The 23,444-nt window shown below is 43.0% G+C and overlaps 1 protein-coding gene across 1 annotated transcript in view; it reads right to left on the reverse strand.

Moving 5' to 3' along the window:
• Positions 1 to 3,119: 3,119 nt before the first annotated feature.
• The window catches only part of zzef1 (zinc finger, ZZ-type with EF hand domain 1), a 112,534-nt gene continuing 92,209 nt past the window's right edge, over positions 3,120 to 23,444 (reverse strand). The window contains exon 55 of the mRNA XM_061898276.1: positions 3,120 to 3,138. The gene's annotated coding sequence lies outside the window, so the exon portion shown is untranslated. The remainder of the gene's footprint in view (positions 3,139 to 23,444) is intronic.

Below are 23,444 nucleotides of genomic sequence, written 5' to 3' on the forward strand. Positions count from 1 at the left end.
GATCCTGGTCTAAAAGAGAGAACATAATTGAAGCAACCAAAAAAACTGGGACCAACGGGCCTGTCGATCATTTAGCCTCTTGGCTGCTCGGACATGGAGAAGATTTCGGTGATCAGTGAGAACCTGAAATTGATGTTTAGCACCTTCCAACCAATGTCTCCACTCTTTTAAGGCCTCGTAGACAGGAAGTAACTCCCGATTACCAGCATCATAATTGCGCTCAGCAAGGGATAAACGTCTAGAAAAAAATGCACAGGGGTGGATCTTGCTGTCCTGCTTGGAGCGTTGCGAAAGGACTGCGTCAACTCCCGAATCAGATGCATCTACCTCGACAATGAAGGGGCAGTCTTGATCCGGGTACACCAGGATGAGTGCCGAGACAAAACTCCTTTTCAGGCACCAGAATGCCATTCCTGCTTCCTGGTTCCACTGAAAAGGTCTATTTGTGGAAGTGAGTGCACGAAGTGGTGCGGCCAGCTTACTGAAGTCCTTGATAAATCGTCTGTAGAATCCAGCGAAGCCCAGAAAACGACGTAAATCGGTATGGGTAGAGGGTTGGGGCCATTCCACTACCGCCTTAACCTTCTTGGGGTCAGCCTTGATATGTCCCTTTTCAATGACAAAACCGAGAAACTCAACTGAAGAGGAATGAAACTCACATTTCTCTGCTTTGACGAGGAGTCGGTTCTCCAGTAATCGTTGAAGGACAAGATGGACGTGTTGTTGGTGTTTCTGGGGGTTTATGGAGAAAATTAATACATCGTCAAGGTCCCTAAGAATATCATTAAAAAGGGCTTGGAAAACAGCGCGAGCATTGGTCAAACCAAAAGGCATAACTCTATATTCGAAATGGTCAAAGTGAGTGCTGAATGCAGTCTTTCACTCGTCTCCCTCCCTGATGCGGACCAGATGATAAGCGTTGCGAAGATGTAATTTCGTAAAGATGGTGGCGGGGGTGAGTGGTTCAAAAGAAGAGTTAGGAATAGATACCCTTTACCTCTGCTTAACAGTTATGCTGTTCAGTTGAAAGTAGTCAATGCAGGGACGAAGTGACCCGTCCTTGCTAACAAAAAAAAAAATCCAGCAGCAACAGGGGACTTAGAAGGTCTGATGATTCCAGAGGCAAGAGACTCAGAGATGTAGTCCTTCATGGCTGGCTTTTCAGGTAGGGATAAGTTGTACAGTCAGCTGCAAGGAAGAACTGCATTAGGGATGAGGTCGATGGAGCAGTTGTAAGGTCTGTGAGTGGAAGAGACAACGCTTGTTCCTTGCTCAACACAGCGGTTAAATCCTGTTATGCTCTGGGAACTAGGGAAAGGTCCACCGGAAGTGACACTGTTCCCGTCTTATCCGGATGAATGACTGCTGACTTGAGACGATGAGAATGGCAGTGGTTGCTCCAGGCCAGAATTTTACCCGTGGCCAAAGATATGTGGGGATCATGCTGGCTTAGCCAAGAACGCCCTAGGACGAGAGGGGATACAGGGGCGTCCAAAACTCAGAAGCTGATGATTTCTGTATGGTTGCCAGAAAGGGTAAGAGACCAAGGTTTACTACGGTGCTTGATAGGGCCCAAAGGATGGCCATCTAGAGCCTGGGCAGACACAACATTTTTGAGAGGTATTAATGGAATACCCTTTTCTTGGGCTTACCTTAGGTCTTAGTCCAGGTATGCGTCCACGAACAATGTCCTAACTTCCCAAGTCAGACTCGCGGGAAACAAAATACTAGGATTCTTCCGAGAAGGAGTTGTGGGGACAGTTGCATGGCTCACCAGGATCCCCTTGACTGGTTAGCCTGATCTTTTTGCCAAAAAGTGCAGTTGCGTATTTGATGATCCGCCCGGCCACAATAAAGACAGAGGCAAAGTTGAAACCTCCGTTCCCGTTCCTTGAAGGTGAGTTGGGACCTGCCAATTTGCATCGGTTCATAAGGGGTGGTTTAAACCGTTCCAACTGAGCCAGACTGCTTGGTGAGGGTTCGGTTGGAATAGTGTGAGGGTTTAGCTGAAGCTCTGCTGCCATAGTCGATCCTCCTCTCCGCCTCACGTTCTAGAAGGCGTTGGTCAAATAATAGCGCTAACTCAATGAGGTCTTGACAGGTAGAAGGTCTGTCCCGCAACAAACCGTCCTTTATGGTTTCGTTGTGTCCTCTTCTATACGCGCTCTGAAGTGCCTTGTCGTCCCATCTACTCTCTACTGCCAGGGTTCGAAACTCCAAGGTGTAAGTAACCACAGAACGGAAGCCCTGCCGAATAGATTGGAGTTTGGAGGCGGCGTCTCCGCCATCAGCGGGGTGATCAAAGATCGCCAAAAACTCCTCGCGAAAAGCGGCGTAATTAGTGTTTAGCCCCAAAGTTTTGCCGAGCACTGATGTGGCCCACTTCAGTGCAGGTCCCATGAGTAGGGAAAACATAAAGACTACTTTAGCACCATTGTTAGCATACCTTGAAGGTTGGTGTAAAAAAATGAACTCACATTGAACCAGGAAGCCACGACAAAGCTCGAAATTTCCCTCAAAGTTTTTAGAATTTGCTCTCTTAGGTGCACGGATGGGTGTATCTCCCCTGGTGGTGAGTGAACTGGGTGCGCTAACGACTGGTGTGGAGGGTGTCACCTTACCAGTGTTGAGGTTGTCAAATCTGGACAACAGGCTGGCGAATGCAACGTCCAATTTGTCCTCCAGGGTGGAAAAACGGGTCTGATGTTGTTTTAGGACAGATTGGATGGTGGACAGGTCAGTAACTGGGGAAGTCCGGGCCAGTGGTCCGGCCGAAGACTTATGGGTGCCGTCTGGTTCCATCTTGGTCGGAACGTACTGTTATGTAAGACTGGGGAAGGAGATGGCACAACAACGGGATGTCAAGCTCAACAGGTTTATTGAGTACTTGATGATTACGTGGAGTGTGTATGCTACTATGTGTTTGCATGGACGACTATGTGTGGAATTTACCATATGTAAATATCGTAAGGTTTGTTGAGGTGCGTGTTGGGTGTTCTGTGTCCAAGTCCAAACGGGAAGAAGCCAGGGAACTTCCAAGGTCCGAGCGGGGTTTAAAGGCAGGAGAGAGAAGTCCGAAAGTCCAAAACGAGGGAAGAACAGCAGTGGAGGCAAACAGCAGCAGTGGAGACACGAGCGCTGTGGGGAGAGCGAGAGACAACAGGGATCAGGGAACAAAGGGCACACAGAAAAACAACGAGCGAGATCAGGACGGAAGTCAGAGACGTGCACCTTACGGCTAGCAGATATTACGTTCCGACGACAATGAGTCAGCTTCGAAGGTCTTTATACTGCCGTCCTTCATCAAATCCAGGTGTGTCAGGTGTTGATTGCCTGCAGATGCGGCGGAGAGTGGGCGCGGTCTGCCTGACGAGCGCGGGGGCGGGTCTGGTGCTCCCATCGGAGCTTCTGAGCGCTCCCGCAGAAAAGGGAAGCACGGAGTGTGTGTGTGTCATAACAATAACGATGTCTTCAGGGACATGATTAATCAATTATGTTTTGTGTGTGTTGATGACATTCTTATCTCTTCCAAAAATCTCCCAGAACATGTCTGCCACATCCGTCTTGTCTTACAGCAATTATTCGAGTATCAGCTATATGTCAAAGTTGAGAAATGCAAATTTCACTCGCCATAGGTGTCATATCTGGGGTTCATCGTGGAAAAAGGCAATCTCAAAGCTGAACCTGCCAAAATTCATGCAGTGGTCGAGTGGCCATCTCCTACATCAAGGAAGCACTTGCAAAAATGATTTGGTGTTGCTGACTTCTATATGTGTATTACCCGCAACTTTAGCAGCCAAGGTGAACCTTTGACAAAGCTGACATTATCTACAGTACCTCCCAGTGGACGCCAAAAAACGAGACTGCCTTTGTTCACTAAAACAAAAATGCTGAAGCTAAAATAAGTACGTTGATCCTGTTTTACAATTTAATTTTGAGGGTCAGACACAGGAGTTGGAGGAGTTCCGTGCAAGCATTCCCCGGATTGACAAGAGGCTCCACTCTTGTGCCTTCTTCTCGCGTTGCCTCACGGCGGCTGAAGGAAACTATGATGTTTGGAATAGAGAGCTGCAGGCCATTGTTCTTACGCTCTAGGAGTGGAGGCACTGGTTGGAGGCGACTGCCACGCCATTCCTGGTCGTCCTAACCAGGACCTGGAGTCCGCTCTCTGCTGTGTGTGCCACTGATACCCTTCGTCCTGGTCCCCCCATCTCCCTTGGGTGGAATATGCTCACAGTTCCCTCACCTCCTCGGCCACAAGTACTGTATGTATCCTTTTAAAGTTGCTCACGGTTTTTAGCCGCCTCAATTTTACTTCTCAGAAGTTGCAGATCGCCATCCCATCTGTCTACCAGCATATCCCCAGAGCTCATCGGGTGTGGCGGGATACAGGAGCGGCTTTGTCCCGGACGGCTGCCCGGAACAGTAGGCTGTTTTTAATAAATGTTTACATTTGGATTTATCATGATTGTTCACAGGTTATTACTCACTTGCACCATTTAAAATATATATAAAAAAAACTATTTCAAACATTACCAATCAATATATCCTCAGTTGGTAGAGCGACCGTGCTTGCAATTTGTGGGTTTTAGGTTCCATTTCAGCTTCCACCATTCTAATCTCTGCCGTTGTGACCTTGGGGCAAGGAACTTTGCCCTTGCTCCCAGTGCCACCCACACTGGTTTAAATGTATCTTAAATTTAAATCAATATGTAAAGCACTTTGAGTCTGTACAGCAAAAAAAACCCCAAAAAAACCTAATATGCGAATGCGCATCTATGTGGGTGTGGGTGCGCACACATTCATTTAATAGCGTATTTTTGATTCCCCTTGACAATTTGTTTGGCAAACGTTCCTCCTCATTTTGGTAGAAAATTAATGTGCAGACTTACGTGTAAAAACAGCTGTGTAAATGTGATCACAGATCACTCTGAGACAGCAGACAGTTTAAATAAATTACAATAAAAAACTACTAAAGTCAGTGTAGTGATTTCGATATCAAATGTATTTAGATGCTTATTTCATTTAATTACACACATATTCAATATCTATACAAGTACACATACTTCAGAACTGTATAAATATACATATTGTATATATATTGTGTGTATGTGTATACATATATACACATGGATCGATAAATGTGTCATATATGTATATAATATATAAATATAATATGTACATATATATAGGCTACATACACTATATGTGTGTATATATATTTATTACTTTACATGTAGTCGGCTATCAGCCCTCTGCAAAAAGTTTAAACACCCCTGAACTAAACTATCAAGCCTCTAAGTTTTGAACTACAGTTAGGGTTAGGGTTTGCCATTAATGTTTGGATGTGCAGTTAAGGTTTCCCTGTAGGGCAGGGGTCGGGAACCTTTTTGGCTGAGAGAGCCATACAAGCGAAATATTTTAAAAAGTATTTCTGTGAGAGCCAGATAATATTTTTTCAAGACTGAATACAACTAAATGTGTGCATTTTTAAGTAAGACCAACATTTTTAGAGTACAGTAAGTCTCTTATTCGTTTTAATAACATTGTTATTCTGAAGCTAACCAACAATAAATAAAATACTTCTTACCATTAATGCGACTTCTTGAACAGGTGCGGTAGAAACCGGATGGATGGATTACAATGCATGAGAATGTTTTGTATTTTGAACGTTATTTTTGACACTGTGATTACCAGCGGAATTATTAATTACTTACCGTATTAAGCAATGTCAGCTAAGATTTATCCGAGGGCCAGATGCAGTCATCAAAAGAGCCACATCTGGCTTTAGAGCCATAAACCTGTAGCCCTACCCCTGCTGCTGGGTTTTAATGTACGGTTGGGGGTGATTTTTATTCAGCTTTTACGAATTTGATTTATCATAATTCACAGGTTAGTACCTGCAGAATTCCAATTTTTAATAAAACAATTTCAAACATAGGCTTCACGGTGGCAGAGGGGTTAGTGCATCTGCCTCACAATACAAAGTTCCTGCAGTCCTGGGTTCAAATCCAGGCTCGGGATCTTTCTGTGTGGAGTTTGCATGTTCTCCCCGTGAATGTGTGGGTTCCCTCCGGGTACTCCGGCTTCCTCCCACTTCCAAAGACATGCACCTGGGGATACGTTGATTGGCAACACTAAATTGGCCCTAGTGTGTGAATGTGAGTGTGAATGTTGTCTGTCTATCTGTGTTGGCCTCGCGATGACGTGGCGACTTGTCCAGGGTGTACCCTGCCTTCCGCCCGATTGTAGCTGAGATAGGCGCCAGCGCCCCCCGCGACCCCGAAAGGGAATAAGCGGTAGTAAATGGATGGATGGATGGAATTTCAAACATTACCAATTAACCTACATGAGATTTGAACCCTGACACACTTCTTCAGAGATTAAGCATCATAACCCACTATTCAGCCTCTAAGTTTGGAGCTACTGTCAGGGTTTGTGTTTGTCATTAGAGTTTCAATGTACAATTAGGGTTTCCCAACATAAAGTTGGAGTTTGCATGTTCTCCCTACGACTGTGTGGGTTCTCTCCGGGTACTCCAGCTTCCTCACACTTCCAAAGACATGCACCTGGGGATAGGTCAATTGGCAACACTAAATTGGCCCTAGTGTTTGAATGTGAGTGTGAATGTTGACTTTCTCTCTGTTCTGTGTGGGCCCTGTGATGAAGCGCCGACTTGTCCAGAGTGGACCCCGACTTCCTCCCGAGTGCAGCTAGGATAGGCTGCGATCCCCGAGAGGGACAAGCAGTAGAATATTGGATGGGTGGATGGATGGATGGATGTACAGTTGGGTGATTACATGTTTTTAATCAGACTTTTTTAAATTTGGATTTATCATGATTATTCACAGGTTATTACTTACTCCTATTAATAAAGTTATTAAAAAAAAAATAATTTCAACTAATACAGATCAACCTACTTGAGATTTGAACCCTGACCCACATGTTCAGAGATCAAGCATCATAACCCACTGAACTATCCAGCCTTAAGGTTTTATCTGCTGACCTGTCCTGGACCCAAAATACAACTGCGGTCATCCGGAAGGCCCAGCGGGGACTCCATTTCCTGAGGGTGCTGAGGAAGAACAGACTGGAGAGGCAGCTGATGGTGACCTTCTATCGCTGGGCTGTCGAGAGCCTGCTGACGTACTGCATAACAGTGTGGTACGCCAGCTGCACTGAAGCAGACAAACAGGTGATTCAGAGGGTCATAAAGTCGGCACAAAAAATCATCGGCTGTCCCCTGCCCTCCCTGAAGGACTTACACAACTCCCGTTGCCTCAACAGAGCAAAAAACATTACCAAGGACAGCACACACCCTGGCTTCCACCGGTCCGACTTGCTACCATCAGGCAGGCGCTACAGGTGCATCAGAGCCAGACCAAACAGGCTCAGAGACAGCTTCTTTCCCAAAGCTGTCACCATGTTGAACTCTAACTTATGATAATAATAATTCACGCCTATACAATATAATGCCCTAATACCCTACTGTGCAATACTACCCTTCGAGTGCAATACGTCCGTCACTGATTGTTATTTATTACTTCGGTACTCCTGTCTTGCGCTGTATATTGTACAGTATTTGTATTTTGTACTTCTATAGTGTTTTGTATATTGTACAGAATTGCTTATTATTTTTATTGGATAGTAAGTAGTCTGTTTATTTAAATTGTTAGTTTTTCCTTTATTACCTCTTATGTCATTTATTTCACCCCATATTTGTTCCCACTACCGCACCTTAAGTTGGAGTCGTTAATCTCGTTATATGCAAATATAATGACAATAAAGTTCATTCTATTGTATTCTATTCTAAGATACAGTTAGGGCAAGGGTTTTCCAGTAGGGTTATAGGTTAGAGGTATCCTCAATGTACAGTTAGGGTTAGGGTTTTTCATTAGGGTTTCAATATATTATATATTAACAACCCATACAATATCTTTCTCTGCAGTACAGAATTTAGTTGTAAAAAGCTGCTTCCGTGTCCCTCCCATGTCTCTTGCTGGCTGCTGTGAACAAACCCCCGGACTCTGCTTCTTGCCTCTTCGGCTTGGCGCTGATGTGACATAGATTGCCGTCATAGCACGTATCTCAAAAGCAGAGATTCCAACCATTGGAGTACTCTCTATAGTTCAAGAATTAGGGTAATTTGAAAAATGCACTGCACAACGTGTTGGAAAAATAATTTGGAGACGTCCGTTGGATTGGGTTGAAAAGCTTAAAGGGGAACATTATCACAATTTCAGAAGGGTTGAAACCAATAAAAATCAGTTCCCAGTAGCTTATTTTATTTTTAGAAGTTTTTTTTCAAAAATTTTACCCATCATGGAATATCCCGAAAAAAGGCTTTTTAAGTGCCTGATTTTCGCTATCTGTAAATCCACCGTCCCTTTTCCTGTGACGTCATCTAGTGATGCCAACATGGCGGATAGCCCAGCAAGATATAGCAACATTAAATCGGATTCAGACTCGGATTTCAGCGGTTTAAGCGATTCAAAAGATTACACATGTATTGAAACGGATGGTTAGAGTATGGAGGCAGATAGCGAAAACAAAATTGAAGAAGAAACTGAAGCTATTGACCGAATAGCTATTGAAGCTATTCGGCGATCGCCTTCTAACCAACGATTGAGTGTCGCAGGATATCCATACATCTCTGTGCCATGTCTGTCTTAGCATCACCGGTAAAATGCGCAGACCAGACGAGGTACTTTCGCAACTTTTGACACTGGAGCAACTTCAATCAGTCGATTGGGATTAAATGTGGTTGAAGGGAAAGGCTGGATGCAAATATAACCACAAATGTGCATACAGCTAGCTTAAATAGCATGTTAGCATCATTAGCTGGCAGTCATGCCGCGACCAAATATGTCTGATTAGCACATAAGTCAATTACATCAACAAAACTCACCTTTGTGATTTTGTTAACTTTATCGTTGGAAATGCATCTGCAGGATATCCATAGCTGTTATCTACCGCCCCCCAGGGCCCTATTCGGACTTTATTAATGAATTCTCAGAGTTCGTTGCTGATCTAGTGACACACGCCGATAATATAATCATAATGGGGGACTTTAATATCCATATGAATACCCCATCGGACCCACCGTGCGTAGCGCTCCAGACTGTAATTGATAGCTGTGGTCTCACACAAATAATAAATGAACCCACGCATCGCAACGGTAATACGATAGACCTAGTGCTTGTCAGGGGCATCACCGTTTCCAAAGTTACGATACTCCCGTATACTAAAGTATTGTCTGATCATTACCTTATAAAATTCGAGGTTCAGACGCATGTTCGTCAAACTAATAATAATAATACCTGCTATAGCAGCCGCAACATTAATACAGCCACAACGACAACTCTTGCTGACCTACTGCCCTCGGTAATGGCACCATTCCCAAAGTATGTGGGCTCTATTGATAACCTCACTAACAACTTTAACGACGCCCTGCGCGAAACCATTGATAACATAGCACCGCTAAAGTTAAAAAAGGCTCCAAAAAAGCGCACCCCGTGGTTTACAGAAGAAACTAGAGCTCAGAAATTATTATGTAGAAAGCTGGAACGCAAATGGCGCACGACTAAACTTGAGGTGCACCATCAAGCATGGAGTGATGGTTTAATAACTTATAAACGCATGCTTACCTTAGCTAAAGCTAAATATTACTCAAATCTCATCCACCGTAATAAAAACGATCCTAAATTTTTGTTTAGTACGGTAGCATCGCTAACCCAACAAGGGACTCCTTCCAGTAGCTCAACCCACTCAGCTGATGACTTTATGCAATTCTTTAGTAAGAAAATTGAAGTCATTAGAAAGGAGATTAAAGACAATGCGTCCCAGCTACAACGGGGTTCTATTAACACTGACACAATGGTATATACGGCGGATACTGCCCTCCAAAATAGTTTCTCCCGTTTTGAGGAAATAACATTAGAGGAATTGTTACAACGTGTAAATGGAATAAAACAGACAACATGTTTACTTGACCCTCTTCCTGGGAAACTGATCAAGGAGCTCTTTGAATTATTAGGTCCATCAGTGCTAAATATTATAAACTTATCACTCTCCTCGGGCACTGTTCCCCTAGCATTCAAAAAAGCGGTTATTCATCCTCTTCTTAAAAGACCTAACCTCGATCCTGAACTCATGGTAAATTACCGACCGGTGTCTCACCTTCCCTTTATTTCAAAAACCCTTGAAAAAATTGTTGCGGAGCAGTTAAATGAACACTTAGCGTCTAACAATCTATGTGAAACCTTTCAATCCGGTTTCAGGGCAAATCACTCCACGGAGACAGCCCTCGCAAAAATGACTAATGATCTATTGCCAACGATGGATTCTGATGCGTCATCTATGTTGCTGCTCCTCGATCTTAGCGCTGCTTTCGATACCGTCGATCATAATATTTTATTAGAACGTATCAAAACACGAATTGGTATGTCAGACTTAGCCCTGTCTTGGTTTAACTCTTATCTTACTGATAGGATGCAGTGTGTCTCCCATAACAATGTGACCTCGGACTACGTTAAGGTAACGTGTGGAGTTCCCCAGGGTTCGGTCCTTGGCCCTGCACTCTTCAGCATCTACATGCTGCCGCTAGGTGACATCATACGCAAATACGGTATTAGCTTTCACTGTTATGCTGATGACACCCAACTCTACATGCCCCTAAAGCTGACCAACACGCCGGATTGTAGTCAGCTGGAGGCGTGTCTTAATGAAATTAAACAATGGATGTCCGCTAACTTTTTGCAACTCAACGCCAAAAAAACGGAAATGCTGATTATCGGTCCTGCTAGACACCGAACTCTATTTAATAATACAACTCTAACATTTGACAACCAAACAATTAAACAAGGCGACACGGTAAAGAATCTGGGTATTATCTTCGACCCAACTCTCTCCTTTGAGGCACACATTAAAAGCGTTACTAAAACGGCCTTCTTTCATCTCCGTAACATCGCTAAAATTCGCTCCATTCTGTCCACTAAAGACGCTGAGATCATTATCCATGCGTTTGTTACGTCTCGCCTCGACTACTGTAACGTATTATTTTCGGGTCTCCCCATGTCTAGCATTAAAAGATTACAGTTGGTACAAAATGCGGCTGCTAGACTTTTGACAAGAACAAGAAAGTTTGATCACATTACGCCTGTACTGGCTCACCTGCACTGGCTTCCTGTGCACTTAAGATGTGACTTTAAGGTTTTACTACTTACGTATAAAATACTACACGGTCTAGCTCCATCTTATCTTGCCGATTGTATTGTACCATATGTCCCGGCAAGAAATCTGCGTTCAAAGGACTCCGGCTTATTAGTGATTCCCAAAGCCCAAAAAAAGTCTGCGGGCTATAGAGCATTTTCCGTTCGGGCTCCAGTACTCTGGAATACCCTCCCGGTAACAGTTCGCGATGCCACCTCAGTAGAAGCATTTAAGTCTCACCTTAAAACTCATTTGTATACTCTAGCCTTTAAATAGACTCCTTTTTTAGACCAGTTGATCTGCCGTTTCTTTTCTTTTTCTTCTATGTCCCACTCTCCCGTGTGGAGGGGGTCCGGTCCGATCCGGTGGCCATGTACTGCTCGCCTGTGTATCGGCTGGGGACATCTCTGCGCTGCTGGTCCGCCTACGCTTGGGATGGTTTCCTGCTGGCTCCGCTGTGAACGGGACTCTCGCTGCTGTGTCTTGGATCCTCTTTGGACTGGACTCTCGCGACTGTGTTGTATCCATTGTGGATTGAACTTTCACAGTATCATGTTAGATCCGCTCGACATCCATTGCTTTCCTCCTCTCTAAGGTTCTCATAGTCATCATTGTCACTGACGTCCCACTGGGTCATTATTGTCACCAATGTCCCACTGGGTGTGAGTTTTCCTTGCCCTTATGTGGGCCTACCGAGGATGTCGTGGTGGTTTGTGCAGCCCTTTGAGACACTAGTGATTTAGGGCTATATAAGTAAACATTGATTGATGATTGATTGATTGATATCTCTGTGCCATGTCTGTCTTAGCATCGCCGGTAAAATGTGCAGACCAAACGAGGGACTTTCGCATCTCTTGACACTGGAGCAACTTAAATCCGTCGATTGGTAAATGTTTGTTTGGCATTAAATGTGGGTTGAGGGAAAGGCTGGATGCAAATATAGCTACAAATGTACATACAGCTACCCTAAATAGCATGTTAGCATCGATTAGCATGGCATGCTAATCGATGCACACTCCACGTAAATCAACTTGAATCCGTCCCTGATCATGTTGTTACACCCTCCGACAACACACCGACAAGGCATGATGTCTCCAAGGTACGGAAAACAGTCGAAAAAACAGAAAATAACAGAGCTGATTTGACTTGGTGTGTGTAATGTGTTTGAGAAAATGGCGGATTGACTGCCTATGTGACGTCACGTTTTGACGTCATCGCTCCGAGAGCGAATAATAGAAAGGCGTTTAATCCGCCAAAATTCACCCATTTAGAGTTCGGAAATCGGTTAAAAAAATATATGGTCTTTTTTCTGCAACATCAAGGTATATATTGACGTTTACATAGGTCTGGTGATAATGTTCCCCTTTAACGGGTCACATAGGTCCCACTGGCTTTAATTTGCCGAGCACTGAGCTAGGGTTTCCCATTAGGGTTTCAATGTACGGTTAGGTTTTCCCATTATGGTTAAGGATCAGAGGTTGAGGTTTGATTAACCACAGGTTATTTCTCACTTGCATTATTTAAATCATATATATAAACTATTTCAAACAGTACCAATCAACCTAACTGAGGTTTGAACCCTAACACACTTGTTTAGAGACCAACCATCATAACCCACTAAGCTATCCAGCCTCTAAACTTTGAGTAACAGTTACGGTTAGGGTTTGGCATTGGGGTTTCAATGTGCAGTTAGGCTTACTGTTTCCCATTAGGGTTAAGGGGTTAGGCATTTGGGTTAGGGCAATGGTTCTCAACCTTTTTTCAGTGAAGTACCCCCTGTGAACATTTTTTCATTCAAGTACCCCCTAATCAGAGCAAAGCATTTTTGGTTGGAAAAAAAGAGATAAAGAAGTAAAATGAAGCAATACATCATCAGTTTCTGATTTATTCAATTGTATAACAGTGCAGAATATTGCTCATTTGTAGTGGTCTTTCTTGAACTATTTGGAAAAAAAGATATAAAAATAACTGAAAACTTGTTGAAAAATAAACAAGTGATACAATTATAAATAAAAAGTTCTACAAATAGAAGTAATCATCAACTTAAAGTGCCCTCTTTGGGGATTTTATTAGAGATCCATTTGGATTCATGAACTTAATTCTGAACATTTCTTCACAAAAAAAGAAATCTTTAACACCAATATTTATGGACCATGTCCACAAAAAAATCTGTCAACACTTAATATTGCATTGTTGCATTTCTATCACAGTACATGAACTAAAATTCATATTTTGTTGAAGTATTATTCAATAAATAAATGTATAAAGTATTTTGGAAGTGTTGCTATTTTTAGAATATTTTTAAAAAAAATCTCACATACCCTTTGGCATACCTTCAAGTACCCCCAGGGGTGCGCGTACCCCCATTTGAGAACCAATAGGTTAGGGATTGGAATTGATAAGATTTCACTTAGGCTAAACGATTAGTTTTTTTTTAGCGATTCTCTTATTGACTCTTATTTTGAAAAAAAAAAAGAACAAAAAGGTGCATTATTACCAATTTTGTTTACAGGTAACATGACCTTACAAAGCCAACGGTGAGGTCTTACGAGGCACATACACAGCATAGAAAAAAAGGTACTTTCATTTTTTTTATAATAAATACATATTACTCTGTACAATTGAACCAAATATAGCATATGTGGAATTTACACAATAATAACATTTAGTAACGTGATTTTAACTCTTTACATGCAAAGTGAGATACGTAAAGCCTTTTTGAGACGGATCAAGCCAACGAAGAGGATTATCATGGTGTGGCTTAAGGTGCAGACCCTGTGCCCTTCAACACCATCATCTCACAGACCCTGGTGCAGAAACTCCCCTCTCTGGAAATGAGCCCCACACTGGGGAACTGAGTCCTGGACTTCCTGACCAATACACCCTTGGAAAGTCAGGGTACACAACACTGTTTCCCCCTCCATCCCACTCAACACTAGCTCTCCCCAGGGTTGTGTGCTAAGCTCCCTCCCGGTCACTATGCTGACGTATGACTGCTCGGTGAGACACCCCAGCTGTCATATAGTAAAGTTCGCGGACGACACAGCAGTCATCACTAACAACGATGAGTTCAAATACAGACAAGAAGTTGAACGCCTGGAGCAGTGGTGCGAAAAAAAAAACCCTCTACATCTCTGTAAAGAAGACCAAACAGATGGTGGTGGACTTCAGAAGAGATAGAAATGGTAAATGGGTGTGGGGGGCGTGGCCTGCAGACCTGCAGAGAAGCCAGGTGTGCCAGGACCGTCTTCAAGATCAGCGACAGGTGCGTATATGACACAGCTGAGAGTATTTGTTTAATCACCTGTCGTTCTGTTAAAGGCAGCGGTCGGGAAGGAAAGGGGGAGTTGTTGATTGCGGTTGGTGAAGCACGAGGAGAGCGAGAGCAAGACAGACGACTCTGAAGAAACCATTTATGTGCTCGATCGAAGAAAATGACAATTGCTGAAAAGCACAAAAGACTTTGCACAACCTGACGCAAGTTTATTGTAAAATAAACATTGTTGTAACTCTGAAAAGGAGTGGTGATGTCGGTGACTGGTGGTCCAAAGAACCCGGAGAGGCAAGACCTCCACAATGGGTTATACTGTACCTTCAAGGCACTCAAAGCACTTTCACAAAGATAGACGGACATCATTTACACTCACATTCATACACTAGTGCGGATTTAGTTTTGCCAATCAACCTGACCCCAGGTGCATGTCTTTAGAGGTGGGAGGAAGCCGGAGTATCCGGGGGGAACCCACGCATTCACGGGGAGATCATGCAAACTCCACGCAGAAAGACCCCGAGCCCAGCGATTGAACTCAGGACCTGGGTAAATAAATATTTATTTAAGTTGGAAAAAACTTATACAATATTTCAATAAAAAATTGTCCTTCCCCCAAGACTGGCCGGAGTTCACATAGGACCCCAAAATAGGTGTCTTACACTATGCCTGTAACACAAGGCTCATTAATTAATTAAAGGCCCACTGAAATTAGATTTTCTTATTTAAACGGGGATAGCAGGTCCATTCTATGTGTCATACTTGATCATTTCGCGATATTGCCATATTTTTGCTGAAAGGATTTAGTAGAGAACATCCACGATAAAGTTCGCAACTGGAGAAAAGCCATGCCTCTACCGGAAGTCGCAGACGATGACGTCACATGTTGATGGCTCCTCATATATTCACATTGATTTTAATGGGAGCCTCCAACAAAAACAGCTATTCAGACCGAGAAAACGACAATTTATCCATTAATTTAAGCGAGGATGAAATATTTGTGTTTGAGGATATTGATAGCGACGGACTAGAAAAACCAAAAAAAGTTAAAAAAAACAAAACGCGATTGCAATCGCGTTGCATTGAGACGGATTCATACGTTTTTAGAGACATTTACTAGGACAATTCTGGGAAATCCCTTATCTTTCTATTGTGTTGCTAGTGTTTTAGTGAGTTTAACAGTACCTGATAGTCGGAAGTGTTCGTCCACGGCCGGGTGTTGACGCCAATGTCTCAGGGAAGTCGACGGCAGCTGTACGGGAGGCACAAGCTCAGCTGATATCCGGTAAGAGGCAACTTTTTAACCACAATTTTCATACCGAAACCTGCTGGTTGACATGTAGTCGGGATCCATGTTCGCTGTGATCCATAGTAAAGTTTCACGTCCGTGAATTTTAAACAAGGAATTACCGTGTTTTTGTGTGGCGAAAGGCTAAAGCTTCCCAACTCCGTCTTTCTACTTTGACTTCTCCAATATTAATTGAACAAATTGCAAAAGATTCAGCAACACAGATGTCCAAAATACTGTATAATTATGCCGTTAAAGCAGACGACTTTTAGCTGTGTGTGTACGCAGCGCTCATATTCATAACAGCCCGTGACGTCACGAGTACACGTCATCATTACAAGACGTTTTCAAGAAAAAAGTCCCGGGAAATTTAAAATTGCAATTTAGTAAACTAAAAAGGCCGTATTGGCATGTGTTGCAATGTTAATATTTCATCATTGATATATAAACTATCAGACTGCGTGGTGGGTAGTAGTGGGTTTCAGTAGGCCTTTAAGCACTATATGTGGCACTGTTTCTGTTTTATATTTTGCGTTTACAGTTGCAAAAATTCTATTTGTCATTTGCTGCTCTATTGCTGTTCGACATGTCCCTCAGGCACAAATAACGTTTTTGTTTCTTGTATTTGAATGATACAACATGGAGGACTCTGCTGTCCAAGTGACTGCAAAGTTTCAGGAGTAAAGTATAGAAAGATTTTGAGGTGTGACAACCTTTGTCTAAGGATGGTGCAGAGATGCAACAAAGCTCAGGAGAAAAGGTGCTGCCCACATTGCAGAATTAAAATAAAACTCTGACCTGATTCCACAGCAAAGGGCTGAGATTCACACAAGCTTGCAGAAGACAGCTGACTATGTGACCTACTTGCAAAGCCCAGCCGACTACTGTACAGCACTTGACCCAAAAGAGGATGAAAATACATCAAATTGTTAAGACCTGTTAGGCCAGGCCATTCTTAGAACTAGTTTGTGGGTGTTTTTCCTGTGTCTTTGGCTTCACTTCCTGTTTTACACTCTTATCTTGGTTCCACTTCTTGTTTTGTTTGTATTTTGTTTACCCTAGCTTTACTTTTTACAGTTTGACCTCCAACCCAGCCGCCTGCTGCTCCAATCCTGCAGCCAGCTACAGCATTTCATCCAATCCTGCAGCCTCCGCAACATCTAGCTTGCCCTCCTTCCTTATTGTGTAGGCGCCTGTCTGGCACACGCACTTCTCCACTTCGTCGGCCAAGAATGTGGCCGTTCCATGGACACCCTCCTCGTCATCAGCAGCAATGCCCATGACCCTTGGACCCTTACAGCTGCCAGTGGCATCCACCATTCTCTAGACGTCCGCCTCGCCTGCTGCAGTGGCGTTATAGGGGAACATTATCACCAGACCTATGTAAGCGTCAATATATACCTTGATGTTGCAGAAAAAAAGACCATATAATTTTTTAACCGATTTCCGAACTCTAAATGGGTGAATTTTGGCGAATTAAACGCCTTTCTATTTATCGCTCTCAGAGCGATGACGTCAGAACGTGACGTCACATAGGTAATAAAGCCGAAATTTTTTCAAACACATTACAAACACCGGGTCTCAGCTCTGTTATTTTCAGTTTTTTCGACTGTTTTCCGTACCTTGGAGACATCATGCCTCGTCGGTGTGTTGTCGGAGGGTGTAACAACACGATCAGGAACGGATTCAAGTTGCACCACTGGCCCAAAGATGCGAAAGTGGCAAAAAATTGGACGAAATTTGTTCAAAATACGAGTGTGGGGAAAGCTGACGAAATGGTCAGTCATTTGTTCCGCACACTTTACAGATGAAAGCTATGCTACTACAGAGATGGCAAGATTGTGTGGATATCCTGCGACGCTCAAAGCAGATGCATTTCCAACCATAAAGTCAAAGAAATCTGCCCCCAGACCCCCATTGAATGTGCCGGAGTGTCTGCACATTTCACCGACGATGCCAAGGCAGACATGGCACAGAGATGTGTGGATAACCTGCAGATGCATTTGCAACGATAAAGTCAACGAAATCACAAAGGTGAGTTTTGTTGATGTTCTTGACTTATGTGCTAATCAGACATATTTGGTTGCGGCGTGACTGCCAGATAATCGATGCTAACATGCTATTTACCGGCGGTGCTAAAGCAGACATGGCATAGAGATCTATGGATAACCTGCAGATGCATTTGCAACGATAAAGTCAACAAATTCACAAAGGGGAGTTTTGTTGATGTTGACTGCCAGCTAATCGGTGCTAACATGCTACGCCAATCGATGCTAACATGCTATTTACCGGCGGTGCTAAAGCAGACATGGCACAGAGATGTATGGATAACCTGCAGATGCATTTGCAACGATAAAGTCAACAAAATCACAAAGGTGAGTTTTGTTGATGTTGATTTATGTGCTAATCAGACATATTTGGTTGCGGCGTCACTGCCAGCTAATCGATGCTAACATGCTATTTACCAGCGGTGCTAAAGCAGACATGGCACAGAGGTGTATGGATAACCTGCAGATGCATTTGCAACGATAAAGTCAACGAATTCACAAAGGTGAGTTTTGTTGATGTTGACTGCCAGCTAATCGATGCTAACATGCTATGCTAATCGATGCTAACATGCTATTTACCGGCAGTGCTAAAGCAGACATGGCACAGAGATGTATGGATAACCTGCAGATGCATTTGCAACTATATTACGTTTCCTTCCACCGACATTTAATGCGAAAAAAACACTTACCAATCGAAGGATTTAAGTTGCTCCAGTGTCAAGAGATGCGAAAGTCCTGATCGTTTGGTCCGCACATTTTACCGGCGATGCTAACGCAGCTATTCAGCCATGCTATGGCTATGAATAGCATCAATAGCTATTCGCTCAATAGCTTCAGTTTCTTTTTCAATACTTTCATACTCCAACCATCTGTTTCAATACATGCGTAATCTGTTGAATCGCTTAAGCCGCTGAAATCCGAGTCTGAATCTGAGTTAATGTCGTTATATCTTGCTGTGGTATTCGCCATTGTTTGTTTACATTGGCAGCACTGTATGACGTCACAGGGAAATGGATAGTCGCATAGAAAATAGCGAAAATCAAGCACTTTAGAGATTTTTTTAGGGATATTTCGGGACCGGTAAAATTTTGAAAAAAACTTCAAAAAATACAACAAGCCACTGGGAACTGATTTTTTTTTGTTTTTAACCGTTTTGAAATTGTGATAATGTTCCCCTTTAAACACCAACAGGTGGACAGAAGTTTAACTTAATCTCCACGGTCTTGAAACTGAAAGATTTCTACACCAAAAAAGAAACAAATCCATCCATCCATTTTCTACCGCTTGTCCCGTTCAAGGTCGCGGAGGGTGCTTGAGCCTATCTCAGCTGCCTTCGGGCGGAAGGCCGGGGTACACCCTGGACAAGTCGCCACCTCATCGCAGGTCCAACACAAATAGACAACATTCACACTCACATTCACACACTAGGACTAATTTAGTGTTGCCAATCAGGCTATCCCCAGGTGCATGTCTTTGGAGGTGGGAGGAAGCCGGGAGTCCCCGAAGGAAACCCACGCAGTCACAGGGAGAACATGCACACTCCACACGGAAAGATCCCGAGTGTCATGATCCATGGTCCGGATCATGTTTTTGTTATGTTTTGTTAGTTTTGGACTGCCATAGTTCCTGTTTTGTGCACTCCTGGGTTTATTTTGGTCACCATGGGGATTAATTGGTTTCACCTGCCGCTGGTTAGTGGTCCCACGCTCAGCTGCTGTCAACCACCAATCAGAGACCTATTTAGTCAGCTTGCTCGCCACGCTCTCTCTGTCTGGCGTCATCGTTTTCTTCATGCAACCTGTCTACGTAAGTTTTGCTTGTCTCCTAGCCAATGCTAAGTGGTAGCCTTGTCTACTTAAGTTTTGCTTGTTTCTAGTCCATACTCAGTGGTAGCTTAGTTTTCGAGAGCGATCAGCACATTGTTTATTTTGCTTGTTTTCTGTTTTTGGTACTTCGCGTTATTTTCGAGAATAAATCATGTTCTTACCTGCACGCTTTGGCTGGAGTGGTCCGTCTGCATTTCGGGAGAACGAACCCCGCAGTAAGCGGCGAAAACCCCGTCGTGACACCGAGCCTGGGATTGAACTCAGGACCTTTGTATTGTTAGGCACATGCACCAACCCCTGCTCCACCGTGCTACCTACAATAGGAAACAAAAGACTTAAGAAATAAACGTGTTAATAGGAAACCAGAAATAGAGGGGGAAAAAATAAAAGAAAATCAAGATTTAATATCATCCATCCATCCATCTTTTTCTACCGCTTGTCCCTTTTAGGGTCGTGGGGGGCGCTGGTGCCTATCTCAGCTACAATCAGGCAAAAGGTGGGGTACACCCTGGACAAGTCGCCACCTCATCACAGGGCGATTTAATATCACTAAAGCCAAAATGAGGAATAGCTAAGTCACAAAAAAAACAAAACTGAAAATAAATATCCATCCATCCATCCATCCATTTTCTACCGCTTATTGCCTTTGGGGTCGCGGGGGGCGCTGGAGGTTATCTCAGCTACAATCGGGCAGAAGGCGGTGTACACCCTGGACAAGTCTCCACCTTATCGCAGGGCCAACACAGACAGACAACGTTCACAGTCACATCCCCAGGTGCATGTCTTTGGAGGTGGGAAGAAGCTGGAGCACCCGTAGGGAACCCACACAGACACGGGGAAAACATGCAAACTCCACACAGAAAGATCCTGAGCCCAGGATTGAACCCAGGACTACTCAGGACCTTTGTATTGTGAAGCAGACCCACCAACCCCTCTCCCACCATATTTCAACAAATATAAACTACAAGGATAGTAAAATTAATCAACAAAAGAATAAATCAAATCTATATCTAAGGAAACGAAATAGTTCTTTAAATAACTAATGTACAAAAAAAGAACATAACCAAAAATAACAACGTTCGCCGATAATTGGCTAAGCACAGCCGGTGTGCTTTCCAGCGGCCTGCCACCGAGAAGAATTGAAGGGTGCTGAACATGGATGCGTCATGGAAACCCATATCTGTCCACCAGAGAAAGGCTCATAGTCCAATTGTTAAAAGGGAACATTATCACAATTTCATAAGGGTAAAAACCAATAAAAATCAGTTCCCAGTGACGCCAATACAAACATGGCAGATAGAACAGAAAGATATAGCGACATTAGCTCGGATTCAGACTCGGATTTCAGCGGCTTAAGCGATTCAACAGATTACGCATGTATTGAAACGGATCGTTGGAGTATGGAGGCAGATAGCGAAAACGAAATTGAAGAAGAAACTGAAGCTATTGAGCCATATCACGACGGACAAAGGCAACACGGACAAATTCGGCGATCGCCTTCTAACCAACGATTGCATCTTTTCACCACTGGAGCAACTTAAATCTGTCGATTGGTAAGTGTTTGTTTGGCATTAAATGTGGGTGGAGTGAAAGGCTTGATGCAAATATAGCTACAAATGTACATACAGGTAGCCTAAATAGCATGTTAGCATCGATTAGCTGGCAGTCATGCCGTGACCAAATATGTCTGATTAGCACATAAGTCAATAACATCAACAAAACTCACCTTTTTGATTTCGTTGACTTTATCGTTGGAAATGCATCTGCTTTGAGTGTCGCAGGATATCCACAAATCTCTGTCGTAGCATCGCTATCGTCGGAAAAATGTGCAGAACAAACGAGGGACTCTAACCAAAGATTGCATCTTTCGACCACTGGTGCAATTTGAATCCGTCGATTGGTATGTGTTTGTTTGGCATCAAATGTGGGTGGAGGGAAAGGCTGGATGCAAATATATCTACAAATGAGGCATATTGATCCAATATTTACATACAGCCTAAATAGCATGTTAGCATCGATTAGCATGCCGTGCTAATCGATGCACACTCCACGTAAGTCAACTTGAATCCGTCCCTGATCGTGTTGTTACACCCTCCGACAACACACCGACGAGGCATGATGTCTCCAAGGTACGGAAAACAGTCGAAAAAATGGAAAATAACAGAGCTGATTTGACTTGGTGCGTGTACTAAGATTGAGAAAATGGCGGATTGCTTCCGGTTGTAACGTCACGGGTGAAAGGTCATTACTGCGACAGCGAACAATTGAAAGGCGTTTAAATCGCCAAATTCACCCTTTTAGAGTTCGGAAATCGGTTAAAAAAGCATATGGTCTTTTTTCTGCAACATCAAGGTATATATTGACGCTTACATAGGTCTGGTGATAATGTTCCCCTTTAAGAACCAGCCAGACAAGCGAGTCATCTTACCACACAAGCCACGCTGCATTGGGCACACACCCAACGCAGAGCCCAAAGTAACCTGAGGCTGCGAGTCAGCTGCACCAAGTGCGCTTAATTGGTGATTAACACCATGTTGCACCTTACAGCCACACCAGCTGCACTGCACGGGGAACAAGAACGCAAACCTTCAAAACAGTACACTCCTGATTATTAATCAGGCAATTAAGAAAGTGTACTTAACCCCCTTGGCCCTTCTCGGCGGCCAGAACACCAAAGTTGACAGAATAGTCACCAAGTCCAAGTCTATCATCACACTGCAGGTGAATTCCCATGTTTTTAGCAATACTTGACATTGATCTGTTTTTTTTCAAGTCAGTGTGAAAGGTAAAATTCAGATTTTTTTTTTTCTAATTCAACCCAGACCTCTCTAGAATGTGTATATGTCCTGTATTCATGTATGTGTACGTATATGAATGTGTATGTATCCGATGCCAGTGGTTCATAACCTTTTTTCAGTGATGTACCCCCTGTGAACATTGTTTTAATTCAAGTACCCCCTAATCAGAGCAAAGCATTTTTGGTTGAAAAAAAGAGATAAAGAAGTAAAATACGGCACTATGTCATCAGTTTCTGATTTATTAAATTGTATAACAGTGCAAAATATTGCTCCTTTGTAGTGGTCTTTCTTGAACTATTTGGAAAAAATATATAAAAATAACTAAAAACTTTTTGAAAAATAAACAAGTGATTCAATTACAAATAAAGATTTCTACACATATAAGTAATCATCAACTTAAAGGGCCTTCTTTGGAGATTGTAATAGAGATCCATCTGGATTCATGAACTTAATTCTAAACAATTCTTCACAAAAAAATAAATCTTTAACATCAATCTTTATGGAACATGTCCACAAAAAAATCTAGCTGTCAACACTGAATATTGCATTGTTGCATTTTATTTCACAGTTTAAGAACTTACATTCATACAAACCCCGTTTCCATATGAGTTGGGAAATTGTGTTAGATGTAAATATAAATATAAAAGTTGAATATTTGATGTTCAAACTGATAAACTTTTTTTTTTTTTTAGCAAATAATCATTAACTTTAGAATTTAATGCCAGCAACACGTGACAAAGAAGTTGGGAAAGGTGGCAATAAATACTGATAAAGTTGAGGAATGCTCATCAAACACTTATTTGGAACATCCCACAGGTGTGCAGGGTGATTGGGAACAGGTAGGTGCCATGATTGGGTATAAAAGCAGCTTCCATTAAATGCTAAGTAATTCACAAACAAGGATGGGGCGAGGGTCACCAATTTGTAAGCAAATTGTCGAACAGTATTAGAACATTTCTCAACGAGCTATTGCCAGGAATTTTGGGATTTTACCATCTACGGTCC

Source organism: Nerophis ophidion, linkage group LG04 (assembly GCF_033978795.1).
Source record: "Nerophis ophidion isolate RoL-2023_Sa linkage group LG04, RoL_Noph_v1.0, whole genome shotgun sequence".
Lineage (NCBI taxonomy): Eukaryota > Metazoa > Chordata > Actinopteri > Syngnathiformes > Syngnathidae > Nerophis > Nerophis ophidion.